This window comes from Dendrobates tinctorius, unplaced genomic scaffold (genome assembly GCF_039654945.1).
Source record: "Dendrobates tinctorius isolate UK_male_01 unplaced genomic scaffold, ASM3965494v1 ptg000157l, whole genome shotgun sequence".
NCBI lineage: Eukaryota > Metazoa > Chordata > Amphibia > Anura > Dendrobatidae > Dendrobates > Dendrobates tinctorius.
The window spans coordinates 2,409,318-2,423,310 of NW_027361824.1; the positions used below are offsets into that span (position 1 = coordinate 2,409,318).

General features: G+C 45.7%; 1 pseudogene; it reads left to right on the forward strand.

The window, feature by feature from the left end:
• Positions 1-13,400, forward strand: part of LOC141051430 (uncharacterized) — a 162,120-nt pseudogene extending 148,720 nt beyond the window's left edge.
• Positions 13,401-13,993: the final 593 nt, after the last annotated feature.

Below are 13,993 nucleotides of genomic sequence, written 5' to 3' on the forward strand. Positions count from 1 at the left end.
AGCTCGATGCCGGGGAGCCATGACTCAAGCATAAAACTCAAGGATATTTTATAAAAAAAAAATAATTGTTTTTTTATCTTAGCAGAAGACTGTACCAGGAGATCAGAGGGACCGGTGGCTCCAGATATACCATCATCCATTCACAGCAAATATCTGTCATCTGATCCTATGAAACAGGTCCCGTCTTCTGATTCATTACCGACTACAAAGGCAAATCAAAGTCACAAAATAGGCATTAAAAAACAGACTGCTTCTAAAGCAAATAAGTCACTTTCATGTTCAGAATGTGGGAAATGTTTTTACCAGAAATCAGATTTGGTTAAGCACCAGAGAACTCACACAGGGGAGAAGCCTTTTTCCTGTTCAGAATGTGGGAAATGTTTTGCACAGAAATCAAATTTTGTTACCCACCAGAAAACTCACACAGGGGAGAATCCCTTTTCGTGTTCAGAATGTGGGAAATGTTGTAACCAGAAATCAGATTTGGTTAAGCACCAGAGAACTCACACAGGGGAGAAGCCTTTTTCCTGTTCAGAATGTGGGAAATGTTTTGCACAGAAATCAAGTTTTGTTACCCACCAGAGAACTCACACAGGGGAGAAGCCCTTTTCATGTTCAGAATGTGGGAAATGTTTTAACCGGAAATCGGTTCTTGATAATCACCAGAGAACCCACACAGGGGAGAGGCCTTTTTCATGTTCAGAATGTGGGAAATGTTTTAAACATAAATCAGAGCTTGTTACTCACCAGAGAACTCACACAGGGGAGAAGCCTTTTTCCTGTTCAGAATGTGGGAAATGTTTTGCAAAGAAATCAAATTTTGTTACCCACCAGAAAACTCACACAGGGGAGAAGCCCTTTTCGTGTTCAGAATGTGGGAAATGTTTTTACCAGAAATCAGATTTGGTTAAGCACCAGAGAACTCACACAGGGGAGAAGCCTTTTTCCTGTTCAGAATGTGGGAAATGTTTTGCACAGAAATCAAATTTTGTTACCCACCAGAAAACTCACACAGGGGAGGAGCCCTTTTCGTGTTCAGAATGTGGGAAATGTTGTAACCAGAAATCAGATTTGGTTAAGCACCAGAGAACTCACACAGGGGAGAAGCCTTTTTCCTGTTCAGAATGTGGGAAATGTTTTGCACAGAAATCAACTTTTGTTACCCACCAGAGAACTCACACAGGGGAGAAGCCCTTTTCATGTTCAGAATGTGGGAAATGTTTTAACCGGAAATCGGTTCTTGATAATCACCAGAGAACCCACACAGGGGAGAGGCCTTTTTCATGTTCAGAATGTGGGAAATGTTTTAAACATAAATCAGAGCTTGTTACCCACCAGAGAACTCACACAGGGGAGAAGCCTTTTTCCTGTTCAGAATGTGGGAAATGTTTTAACCGGAAATCGGTTCTTGATTATCACCAGAGAACTCACACAGGGGAAAAGCCTTTTTCCTGTTGAGAATGTGGGAAATGTTTTGCAAAGAAATCAAATTTTGTTACCCACCAGAGAACTCACACAGGGGAGAAGCCTTTTTCCTGTTGAGAATGTGGGTAATATTTTGCACAGAAATCAAATTTTGTTACCCACCAGAGAACTCACACAGGGGAGAAGCCTTTTTCCTGTTCAGAATGTGGGTAATATTTTGCACAGAAATCAAATTTTGTTACCCACCAGAGAACTCACACAGGGGAGAAGCCTTTTTCCTGTTCAGAATGTGGGTAATATTTTGCACAGAAATCAAATTTTGTTACCCACCAGAGAACTCACACAGGGGAGAAGCCTTATTCATGTTCAGAATGTGGGAAGTGTTTTCACCAGAAATCAGATTTGGTTAAGTACCGGAGAACTCACACAGGGGAGAAGCCTTTTTCATGTTCAGAATGTGGGAAATGTTTTAACCGGAAATTGGTTCTTGATAATCACCAGAGAACCCACACAGGGGAGAGGCCTTTTTCCTGTTCAGAATGTGGGAAATGTTTTAACCGGAAATTGGTTCTTGATAGCCACTAGAGAACTCACACAGGGGAGAAGCCTTTTCCATGTTCAGAATGTAGGAAATGTTTTTACCAGAAATCAGATTTGGTTAAGCACCAGAGAACTCACACAGGGGAGAAGCCTTTTTCCTATTCGGAATGTGGGAAATATTTTAACCAGAAAGAGCATCTTGTTAGGGTGTGTGCACACGCTGTGGATTCTGCTGCAGTTCCGCAGCGGATTTGGCCGCTGCGGATCCGCAGCAGTTTTTGCTGCGGTGTACAGTACCATAATATCCAATGGAGATTAAAAACCGCAGTGTAGACGGTGCGGATTTTTCTGCGCGGTTTTTCTGTGGTTTTGAAACCGCAGAAAGAATTGACATGTCAATTCTTTCTGCGGATTCCGCTGCGGTTTGCCATCTCCTCCATTGTGGAGATGAAAAACCGCAGGGCAAAACCGCAGAGCAATCCACAGCGTGTGCACGTACCCTTAGACATCAGAGGAGAAGCCTTTTTCATTTTCTTAATGTGGGAAATGTTTTACTTGGAAATCAACTTTTAATAAACATCAGAGATGTCACATAGGGGAGAAGCCTTTTTTATGTTCAGAATGTTGGTATCGTTTTAATTAAAATTGGATCTTCTTAAAGGGGTTGTCTCTTGTCATTCCTCATGTTTGGCATGTTTCACACTTCCGTTTTCAGGCGTCAGTCACAATCCGCCGTTTGAGGAAAAAAATGATCTGATGGATTTGCCTGGCGGATCCGTTTTTCCCCCATAGACTTGTATTGGCAGCGGATTGTGATGGATGGCCTTCTGTTGCATCCGTTATGCGGCGGATCCGTCATAAAATAGGGGTCCGTCTGGCAGAAAAAAGTCCATAGAAACGTTTTTTGTCTGCGTCAAAAAGGCGGACGGTGACAGATCCGTCGCTGTCCGTCGTCTGGTAGAATGGATGCCTATGGGCGACGGATCCGTCCCTGTCCGTCATATGACGGAATCAGTTAACGGATTCCGTTTCTTTAAACTGAGCATGCCGGAAGAATTTACTTTCATGAAATTTTAACCCCAAAACCCGTTCTGGCACAAATTCTCTCTTTCATCTGTCCCTTTAAAATTCCACCAACTACTGCTTCAACGGATCCATCAGAAAACGGATCCTGTGCATCAGTTTTTTGCAATCTGCAACGGATCCGGTTTTTCAACACTGACGGATTGTGACTGATGCCAGAAAGCTGAAGAGTGAAACAGGCCTTTGCTGACAAAAGAATAAAACTAATAATAATCTTTATTTTTATAGAGCGCTATCTTATTCCGCTGCGCTTTACATACATTATCATTGCTGTCCCCGATGGGGCTCACAATCTAAATTCCCCATCAGTATGTCTTTGGAATGTGGGAGTAAACCGGAGAACTCAGAGGAAACCTATGCAAAGACACGGGGAGAACATACAAACTTCTTGCAGATGTTGTACTTGGTGGGATTTGAACCCAGGATTCCTACACTGCAAGGCTGCAGTGCTAACCACTGAGCCACCGTGCTGCCCTATAAACTTTATTAATTTCTGCGTAGCACTCATGTGGTGTAACAACCTCACATAAGCCCCGGGAAGGTGAGTCTCGACACCGCTGAAGAGGAGACAGCATGCCAACAGAGTAGGAGTGATTTTGTAATGCTGCTGCAGTGCAGTATAGTGCAACCTCCACCCGGGGGAGATGGTGAGAGAGAAGAGGCTGCACCCACAGTGTATCACCACCGTGCAGCAGCACAGGAGCCACTAGGTGTCGAGAAAGTGGTCAGATGAGCCGGGTCAATACATAGACTGTAGCGTAGTACCAAAGGAATCAACTCAGGGTCAAGGACAAGCCAGAAAAGTCAACAACGGTCAGGAGTGGATTAGCCAAAGATGAGAGACAGAAGCAGGTCAGGATACAAGCCAAGTCAAAACCAGGGAATCGCACACTAAAGGGGAACACTGAGTCAGGACGGAAAAAGGGGATAACAGAGACACGGGTTCAGACAAAAGTAGCAGGGCAAACTAGACCAATCAGAGTCAGCTACAGCGGCCATAGACAGAACTATGACATTAGTCTGCAGGAAGCGCCAGCTATAAATAGTCAACCTGAACTCAAACTGAGGCTGGGAAAGGTTAATCCCTGTCATGACCAGACTGGAAAAAGGGGAAAACAACACAAAATCTGGTCCAGATCATGACAGTACCCTCCTCTCAAGGGAGGACCACCAGACCCCCAGGTTACTGCGCATGAAACGCATGAACCGATCGTGCCAGAACCCAGGATTGATCCTCAAGACCGTACCCCCTCCAGTGGACCAAATACTGCAATGAACTGTGGACTGACACAGTCCAGTTCTTGGATCTGTGTCAGATTCTGGATTCCCTCATTTAAACCCTTTTTTTTTTTCCTTTCAGGCATTTGGGGCTTAATATGGGTTTTTGCCCCCGGTGGTGACTGGGGTTATTACATGTCTGTTTGGTTTCTCTGCTGATGGTGAAAGCTCCCCTTTCCTATATAAGGTCACCTGGTGTATCCGCTGATGTTGGTTATATCAGGTCCTTTGTGGATTCCAACCACAGTGAAGTTAGCAGCTGGCTCTGAGGTGTTTAGCCACTGCTGAAAGCATGGTGCTGAACTCTGCAGCAGAGAAAGATAGTGAAGGTAAAAGCTGGCTCTGAGGTGTCGAGCCACTGCTGAAAGCTAATCTGGTGCTGAACTCTGCTGCCTGGTGACTGCAGCAGAGAAAGATAAGTGTTTTGTTGTTTTCCCCCGTTTGGTGTATTTTCCTTCGTGTGTATTAGTGCAGCGGTGGGACCAGTGTCCGCACTATCCAGTTCCCTAGTAAGGGATAGGTGCAGGGATAGTGAGGGATTCAGGTATCCTGGTCGGCGACAGGTGAAGAGCTTGTGTAGGGAACGTTAGGAGTGTTCAGGGACACTGCCTCAGGGGAGTGCAGGAGGTCCCCACCGTTGTATCTGTTTCCCCAGTATTCCCCTGTTATCTTGTGTCAGTTACCGACCTGCGGGTCGTGTCACACAGGACAGGTACACATGACACGGACCATGCGTGAATCCACAATCCGTTCCACCTCATACTCAGTCTGACCATCTACAGAGACCGGAGGTGGAGGGGATCAAGACCCAACAGAGGAAGGTACAAATGACTTCAGAAGAGACTTATGGAACACATTGGGGATCCGAAGCGAAGGGGTTAGGCGTATGCAAAAGGCAACTGGCTTGACAACCTCAATTATTTCATAAGAACCTATAAATCTGGGACCTAGCTTAGCAGAAGGAACTTTCAGCCGAATGTCCTTGGTAGACAGCCATACTTTATCTCCCACCAGGAACATAGGTCCTGTAGATCTTCGCTTATCAGAAAAATGTTTGTCTGCCCTGAGCCTTCCCAATGTTCCTCTGGACCTCCCTCAACTGCTGAATGGTCGAATCAGCCGCAGGATACCCAGATTCCATCCTGGAAAATTCACCAAAATGGGGGTGAAAGCCGTAATTACAAAAAAACGGAGAGGTGCCCGTGGACTGACTAATACGATTATTAAATCAAACTCAGCCACAGGTAATGCAGAGCACCAATCATCCTGCTGGGATGTGGCAAGACATACCAAAATTTGTCCAAGGGACTGATTGGTCCTCTCTGACCGTTGGTCTTGGGATGATAGGCTGGGTAGAAGGCCAACGTAATGCCTAACCTTTCATAAAAAGCCCTCCAAAACTTGGACACAAATTGTACTCTTCTATCTGAAACAAGACACACCATGTAATTGCACCATGTGTTAGGAACGGCGGAACGCACTAAATAAAATTATAAATAAAGTGCGTTCGCCGCTCGGGGTCCACCATGCAGTAGGTGTTAAACCCGCTGCTAGTGAAGGCAGAGCAATCTGGCGGTAATGTGCACAGGGTTTGATAGCACCCAGATGCACTGAGCAAGCTCTGTTTTAATCACAGAGCTGCATACATAAAACACAGAAACGCTGAGTCTGTTTAAGGTCACAGAACCTCAGCGATGCACACGCGGTATGTGGTCACAGAAGTAGCCCTAGATCACAGTACTAACTCCGTCTAGACCTACCGTAGAGAATCGTGTGCGTGGCGTCGCAACTGCGAACGCACGGCAGGACTGCAACTGCAGCGCGGCGAGAACTAAACCGCTGGCAAGACGCCGCTATAACGCTGGCGCGATGTAGACGCTAGCAGCTGTGGCAATGATGCAATAGCGCGCTGGTACTGGCTAAAACTCAATCCCTCACACAGACGTAATATCAAAGGGAAGGGGGTTTCAAATGAGTCATTCACCAGATCATGCATCCATCAACATACACACAGCAGCAAGTATGACTATACTAGCGCATGGTGGAACAGCCATGCGCGCTTTTTATAGCAAGAAATCTCCAGGTCTCCAAGAGGAGCCAATGGGATCCGGAGCAGGACCTGAGCACCTGACTCCCGAACTCCAATGGGAGTTCGTCCCATGAGCATGCTCAGATGAGGGAATGAAGGACTTAGCCTCTGGGGAGAGTTGCCACGGGACAATCTCCTCTGCAGTGGAAGAAGAGCAGGAGACTGCAGAATGTTAGGATCTAGACTTCAGCATGGAAGAGGCAGAAATCTGACTCCTAACACCATGTTTTCAACAAACAACCTGGAAAGTGTTTCAGCATTAGGTAGTCCTGACAGAGGTACAAAATGTGCTTGCTTGCTGAATCTGGTCACCTCTACCCACAGATCACAGCTTTGCCATTGGACGGAGGGAGATCAGTGATAAAGTCCATGGACAAATGAGTCCAAGGTCTATCCGGAATTGGCAATGGCACCAATTCCCCGGCCGGCCGGTTATGAGAGCTCTTAGCACTGGCACAAGTATCACATGAGGACACAAACAAAGCTACATCAGAGGCCAAAGAGGACCACCAAAACAGCATAGCAATAGCTCTACGAGTGGCCGAGATTCCAGGATGTCCACTAAGAGCAGAATCGTGTAATTCCTGGAGCAGCCTCAACTGGTACTGAGCAGGGACAAAGAGTTTATTGTCAGGCAATGACAGAGGAGCAAGGGACTGAGCCTCACGAATCTCCCGCTCCAATTCTGAGGACACTATTGCCAAAACCACCCCATGCAGAAGAATGGAGGAGGGAGGTTCGGGAGGTGATATCGGATCCAAGCTGCAAGATAAGGCATCCACCTTGACATTCCTGGAACCTGGTCGAAAGGTAATGGAAAAATTAAAGCGTGAAAAAAAGCGACCACCTGGACTGTCTGGGAGTCAAACGTTTGGCAGACTCAATATAAGACAGATTCTTGTGGTCCGTAATCACTGTGATCCAATGAACAGTCCCCTCCAAAAAGTGCCTCCATTCTTCAAAGGCCAACTTTATGGCCAAAAGCTCCCGATTCCCGACATTGTAATTTCTATCAGCTGGATAGAATTTCTTAGAGAAAAAGGCACAGGGTCTCAGGTTAGTCAAAGTGGCGGGTCCTTGGGACAACGCCGCCCCCACCCCCACCTCAAACGCGTCCACCTCTACAATGAACGGTTCAGATGGATCAGGCTAGACCAAAACAGGGGCAGACGTAAAGCATTTCTTCAATAAAGCAAATGCCGCCACTGCTGGAGCTGACCAGGTTTTGAGAGCCGCCCCCTTATGAGTAAGATCAGTGAGGGGCTTGACCACCTGTGAAAACCCCTTAATGAATTTCCTGTAATAGTTTGCAAATCCCAAGGAACACTTCAGAGCCCTCAAGTCCCTGGGTTGCATCCAATCCATAATGGCCTGTACCTTCCCAGGGTCGATCCGAGACCCCTTGTCAGACAGGATGAACCCCATGAAGGACAACTCTTGGACAAAAAAATGAGCGTTTTTCAAAAAGCGACTTCTCCCGTAACCTCTGGAGAACCGCACGTAGATGATCCATGTGCACTTGTTTGTCCGATGAAAACATAAGGATATCATCTAGAAACTCTACCATAAAGCACCAAATAAAATAAAAAAATACATGGTTAATGAAATTCAGAAAAACGGCAGGCGCATCAGTGAGATCAAAGGGCATAACCAAATTCTCAAATAACCCTTCAGAAGTGAAAAATGCTGTTTTCCACTCATCCCCCTCCCGAATACAGTTAAGATTGTATGCTCCCCTGGGGTCCAATTTGGAAAATCACTTAGCCCCCGATAATTGGTTGTACAGATCAGGAATAAGCAGGAGAGGATAAGTGTTTCTCACTGTGATCTTATTTAACTCCCGAAAATTGAGGCACAGGTGCAGACCACCATCTTTTTTCTTTACAAAAAAGAATCCAGCCGCCACAGGGGAGACAGAGGGACGGATGTGGCCTTTACGCAGACTTTCAGAAATATATTTCATAGCGGTACGTTCCGGGCTGGAAAGTTTGTACAGACGAGCCTTGTGCAATTTGGCTCCTGGAACCAGATTGATAACACAGTCAAACGGGCCGTGTGGTGGTAAGACTTCGGCCTCCTTTTTGGAAAAACCATCCTCAAAATCCGTCAGGTACTCCAGAATACCTTCCAGATTAACAGATGACAAGTACAGTTGAAAGACTACCTTTAAAACAATTAGGACCCCTTTTAACAATATAACGTGATTCCCAGTCAATCACAGGATTGTGCAATTGTAATCAAGGGAACCCCAACACTAGTCCTGCAGGAAGATTGTCCAAAACGAAACATGAAATACGTTCCTGATACAAAGCGCCCACCTTGAGGAGAAACTCCTCCGAGACAAGTTTAATGGCATTTTTAGCCAGCGGTGTTTTGTCAATGGCAACAATATGAATAGGAATCTCCAGCCTAACTGTCCCTAACTTACACTTGGTCAACAAGTCAGAGTCAATAAAGTTCATGGACGACCCGCAGTCCACGAAAGCTGAAGTGGGCGTGAAGCCACTCCCACAACATTGTTCCACTTCCAACCATATTTTGGAAAATGAGGAAAAAGGTACCTGAGAGTCTGGGTTACCTCGACCATCACCCAGACTCGGCAGCTTGCTAGTCGGAGGACAGGAGGGGCAGTCCTTCCAATGTCTGGGATCTCCACAGTAAAAACATAGCTTCCCTTCACTTCGCCATCTCCTCTCCTTGAGGTTGGTGGTGTAATGACTCTGGACAGGATGGTGCCGCCTCCATCCTGATCAGGTCAGGGTTAATTTTAGTCCGCCTCGCTTTGGTTCTGGGGCGGCTATTTAATGTTGGCAGTTCCTGGATTGTGTGTCGATGATATTTCCGTATACTCGTCTGGTGGTTGCTGCCCCAGGTTACTTGTCCATAAACGTTGTGCCTCTGTTTGTGCGCCTTGCTGTGTATGACTCAGTTCTGTTCCCTGACTTCTGTCTTTGCATTCTGCTTTGTACTGCCCTGTCCCTCTGGGTAATCTGACCCCTTGGCTTGTCTCCGCTTACTCTTTGTCTTATCCCTAGGTACTGCGCTCTCGTCTGGCTTTTGACCCTCGGCTCTCCTTGATTACGTTTTCTGTCTGTGCCCTGCGCACTTTGTGTTCAATGTCCTTCCCTGCACTCACGTGAGGTGACTCAGCCCCCTTGGTCACGTGATCGCTTAGTGCTAGGTCTTGTGCTCACTGCATTAGTCTCAGATTTTTTCTCACTGCGTGCCGGGTTCCTGCGCTCATTCACATGCTCCCTGATAGCGCCCTGTAGGCAGCAACGGTGACACCTTAGGTGTCATCACATTATCACCAACTCATACAATTTTTCAGGTTTTTTTTTGTGTGTATTTGTTATGGACCCGCTGCATGCTCTGACAGATCAGGTATCTAACCTGACCAAGATGATGCTGAATCTTTCTGTTGAGCGAAGAGCGTTGGTTGCCTCTCACCAATGGGTACAGAGGGAGCTGGCAGATATGGTTAATGCTGTTCGGGGTGCCTCTTCCTCATCTGGCAAAGTGGATGGTACTGTGTCTGATGTTTTCTTATCCTCTCCTGAACCCTCTATCAAACTTCCGAATACCTTTTCTGGAGATAAGAAAAAATTCAGGGAATTTAAAGAGAGCTGTAAACTACTTTTTTATTTGTACCCTCGGTCCTCGTGATGAGAGTCAAAGGGTGGTGATAGTTATTTCCCTGTTACCTGAGGGGCCGCAATCCTGGGCTTTCTCCCTATCTCCTACCTCGCCGGAGCGAATGTCTGTTGATCGATTCTTCGAGGCCTTGGGTCTTATATACAATGAATATGATCTTGTGAGACTGGCAGAGGACACAGTTATGAGTCTTTCCCAGGGAAAGCGCTCAGCTGAGTGGTACTGTTTCGCGTACAGGCGATGAGCATCCAAGGTTTCCTGGAAAGTTGTGGCACTCGGGGCTATTCCGACGGGGTCTCTCTGAGCATTTAAAGGATGTGTTGGCCCTGCACCCACCGCCCAACTCTCTGCAGGAAGCCCTGACCCAGGCTGTCCGTATGGACCACAGGCTGAGAGACAGAGGTGTTGTGGAACGTGATGCTCCTCTGTTGCCAGTGAAGTCGGAGCCTTCATCATCGGTTGAGCCTATGGAGGTGGGGCTAGCTCCATGAAGGAAAAGGAGAGTAGATGCCGCAGAGAGAAAAAACTCTGCTTCTATTGTGGAGAGCCAGGTTATTGGATTAAGGACTGTCCCTCCTGTCCCCCAGATTCCAAGGTCTCAGGATACGACTAGGTCTGGGTAACTGCCAAGGAGGTTACCCAGACCCACAGGTACTTTTTTCCTCAGCCTTCAAACTACTGTTAAAGGTGGAAGTAGGTGTGAACAATTGTTTTTTTACTCTTCTGCTTTTCTGGATTGCGGGTCTTCAGTGAGCTTGATTGACTCGTGGTTGGTGGCCCACTGTGAGATAGTGACAGTCAGGTTGGACAAAGCCATGAGAGTGGTGGCTATTGACTCAACCCCATTCACCAAGGACGGGATCCGCTCTGTTACGAAAAAGTTCATCCTTAAGGTGGGGTCTGTTCATTTGAAGCATAAAGCCTGTTTCGTTCTGGACAATCTCCCTGCTGGTTTGGTTTTGGGATTTCCTTGGCTGCAATGTCATAATCAAGTCATTGACTGGGAGACCCGCGAGATTGTTCAATGGGGATCCAACTGTGAAAACAAGTGTCTGAATTCTGTGTCTGTGTCGTCTGTCAGTCTGGAGGGTATTCTGGACTACCTGAAAGACTTCGAGGACATGTTCTCTGAAAGTCAAGCCGAGGGGTTACCACCGCACCACCCTATTGATTGTGCCATTAACCTGATCCCTGGGGATAAATTGCCAAAAGCCCGATTGTTTAATCTTTCGTGTCCCGAGAGGGTCGCCATGAAGAATTACATATCTGAGAGTTTCTGCATGGGGCATATTCGCCCTTCCGGGCCTCCTGTTGCTGCTGCAGGTGTTTTTCTTGTAAAAAAACAAAACAAAAAGACTATGGTCTCTGCCCATGCCTTGACTTTCAGGAACTAAGTAAGATCACTGTAAGAAACACATATCCCCTCCCACTCATTCCTGATTTGCGTAACAATTGTCCGGGGCCAAATGGTATTCAAAACTTGACTTGCAGGGGGCATATAACCTAATCTAGGTGTGGGAGGGGGATGAGTGGAAGTCTGCGTTTCTCACCTCAGAGGGGCTGTTTGAAAATGTAGTTATGCCGTTTGGTCTGACCAATGCCCCTGCAGTTTTACAAAACTTCATCAATCATATGTTCTGATTTTATTGGGCAGTTAGTGGTTATATATTTAGATGACATTCTAGTTTATTCACTTGACAAACTGTCACAGATTGGTCACCTTCAGGCGGTTCTTCAGGGAAAACCAACTTTTCGCTAAGCTAGAGAAATTTTGAAAAAAAGTTCAAAACTAACATGTTAATCAAAAGTGGCCAGGAACCAGTTAGAAATACCAAGGTAGTTCCCCCACCAAATAATAAGGACTAACCATCAATCGTGGAGTACTCACAATCATATGCAAATAGAAGATAGGAATTGAGTAACCATAAACCACAGCAAAAAAGTATGAAAAAAGTAAGAGCAATCTTTATTTAATCACATTAAAAGAGAATATCAAACATTCATAATTACATTTGAGGTGAAAAAAGGAAAAGACAGTCCTGATGACAGAGAGGGTAATCACCCCTACCTACAATCAGAGTGACAATAGGCCATAAAGACCACACACAAAATTGAGGTCATAACGTATAAAAATTGCTTAGATAATAGACACAACAGTCAGTGACTGGCAATAAATGGCCCCCCAAAAAATTATATAACATCGGTAACAAATACCTTAAGTGACAGCAGCATGTACTTCCAAAATAAAGGTTAATCGGTTAATACCAAAAGCATACCCAGTACCCAGCTGCCATAGTCACTCACCCATGATGTTGCTGTATAGGAGGGGGGACGGCCCACTCGACCCCGACGCGCGTTTCGCCACGGCTTTCTCAAGGGGAGGTGTCTGTCTGGCAACATCTATCCATGTTAAATAAGCGGCGTTCCAGGTGTGGGTAATCAGAGCGGCGCATGCCCGGCTGAACCGAGCGGTTAACTTGCGATGCCTCACCGCCATCCCTGAGTCACACGCATAGGTGGAAAAATGTCCACTCAGACGCCATCAATATGCGCGCGACCCACGTCATGATGGCCCGAGCATCGCACACCATAATCGGCCAAGCCGCGCATGCGCACATGATCAGCGCCATTTTCATGAAGACTCACTGGGAGCAGCCATAATACAGGTGTCTAAATAAGGCCACGGTGTCGTCCTAATTCGTGCTATTATCAAATATCGGGATTAAATATATTGTATACCCAATGCATCCTCACAAAAATCTCCACAGCCCATAGTATAATAACCAGGCAGTATGTGACATATCTGTGAGGAAAGCGCGCACACACTAAACGTCATATTTAGGGGGATCTTTAATACATTACCAAAAATAACCACTATAACCCCTCTAAAATTATAACAAAATAAGGCGCCTAACACATAAAAAATCTCCCTAACCGATTGCACAAAAAGGTGAAAACTTAGGCATAGATAATAAAGTCAATGCACAAGATCGACATTTAGGCTTAAAGAAACATTTAGGCTTATGACTATAATATTAGTAAGTACATCATAAAAATATCAGCCCAACAAAATAACATCCCCACCCAGACGAGTTACATCTCCTCCTTGGATGGAAGATGGCGCGAAGAAATCCCCAAGGATATTCAATTCTCGAATACTTGAAATGTCCACTTCAATATAACTTCATGTGGTTGTATCCAGGATGTGGGGAGCCGAACAATAAGCCATATCCCAGAACAAAACATCCGTGACAAGCTGCTGATCCAAGAAACCCTGAAATGTGCCGAAGAGCCAACCCGCATATCAACATGGATAGAAAGAGAATTATAAATGCCTGATAATTAAAAAACACAAGACAAACACAAATTAAAATCACAACAGGGACACACACGCATCTAATTAATAACGGAACAAGACAAGATGTTGCCAGACAGACACCTCCCCTTGAGAAAGCCGTGGCGAAACGCGCGTCGAGGTCGAGTGGGCCGTCCCCCCTCCTATACAGCAACATCATGGGTGAGTGACTATGGCAGCTGGGTACTGGGTATGCTTTTGGTATTAACCGATTAACCTTTATTTTGGAAGTACATGCTGCTGTCACTTAAGGTATTTGTTACCAATGTTATGTATTTTTTTGGGGGCCATTTATTGCCAGTCACTGACTGTTGTGTCTATTATCTAAGCAATTTTTATGCGTTATGACCTAAATTTTGTATGTGGTCTTTATGGCCTATTGTCACTCTGATTGTAGGTAGGGGTGATTACCCTCTCTGTCATCAGGACTGTCTTTTCCTTTTTTCACCTCAAATGTAATTATGAATGTTTGATATTCTCTTTTAATGTGATTAAATAAAGATTGCTCTTACTTTTTTCATACTTTTTTGCTGTGGTTTATGGTTACTCAATTCCTATCTTCTATTTGC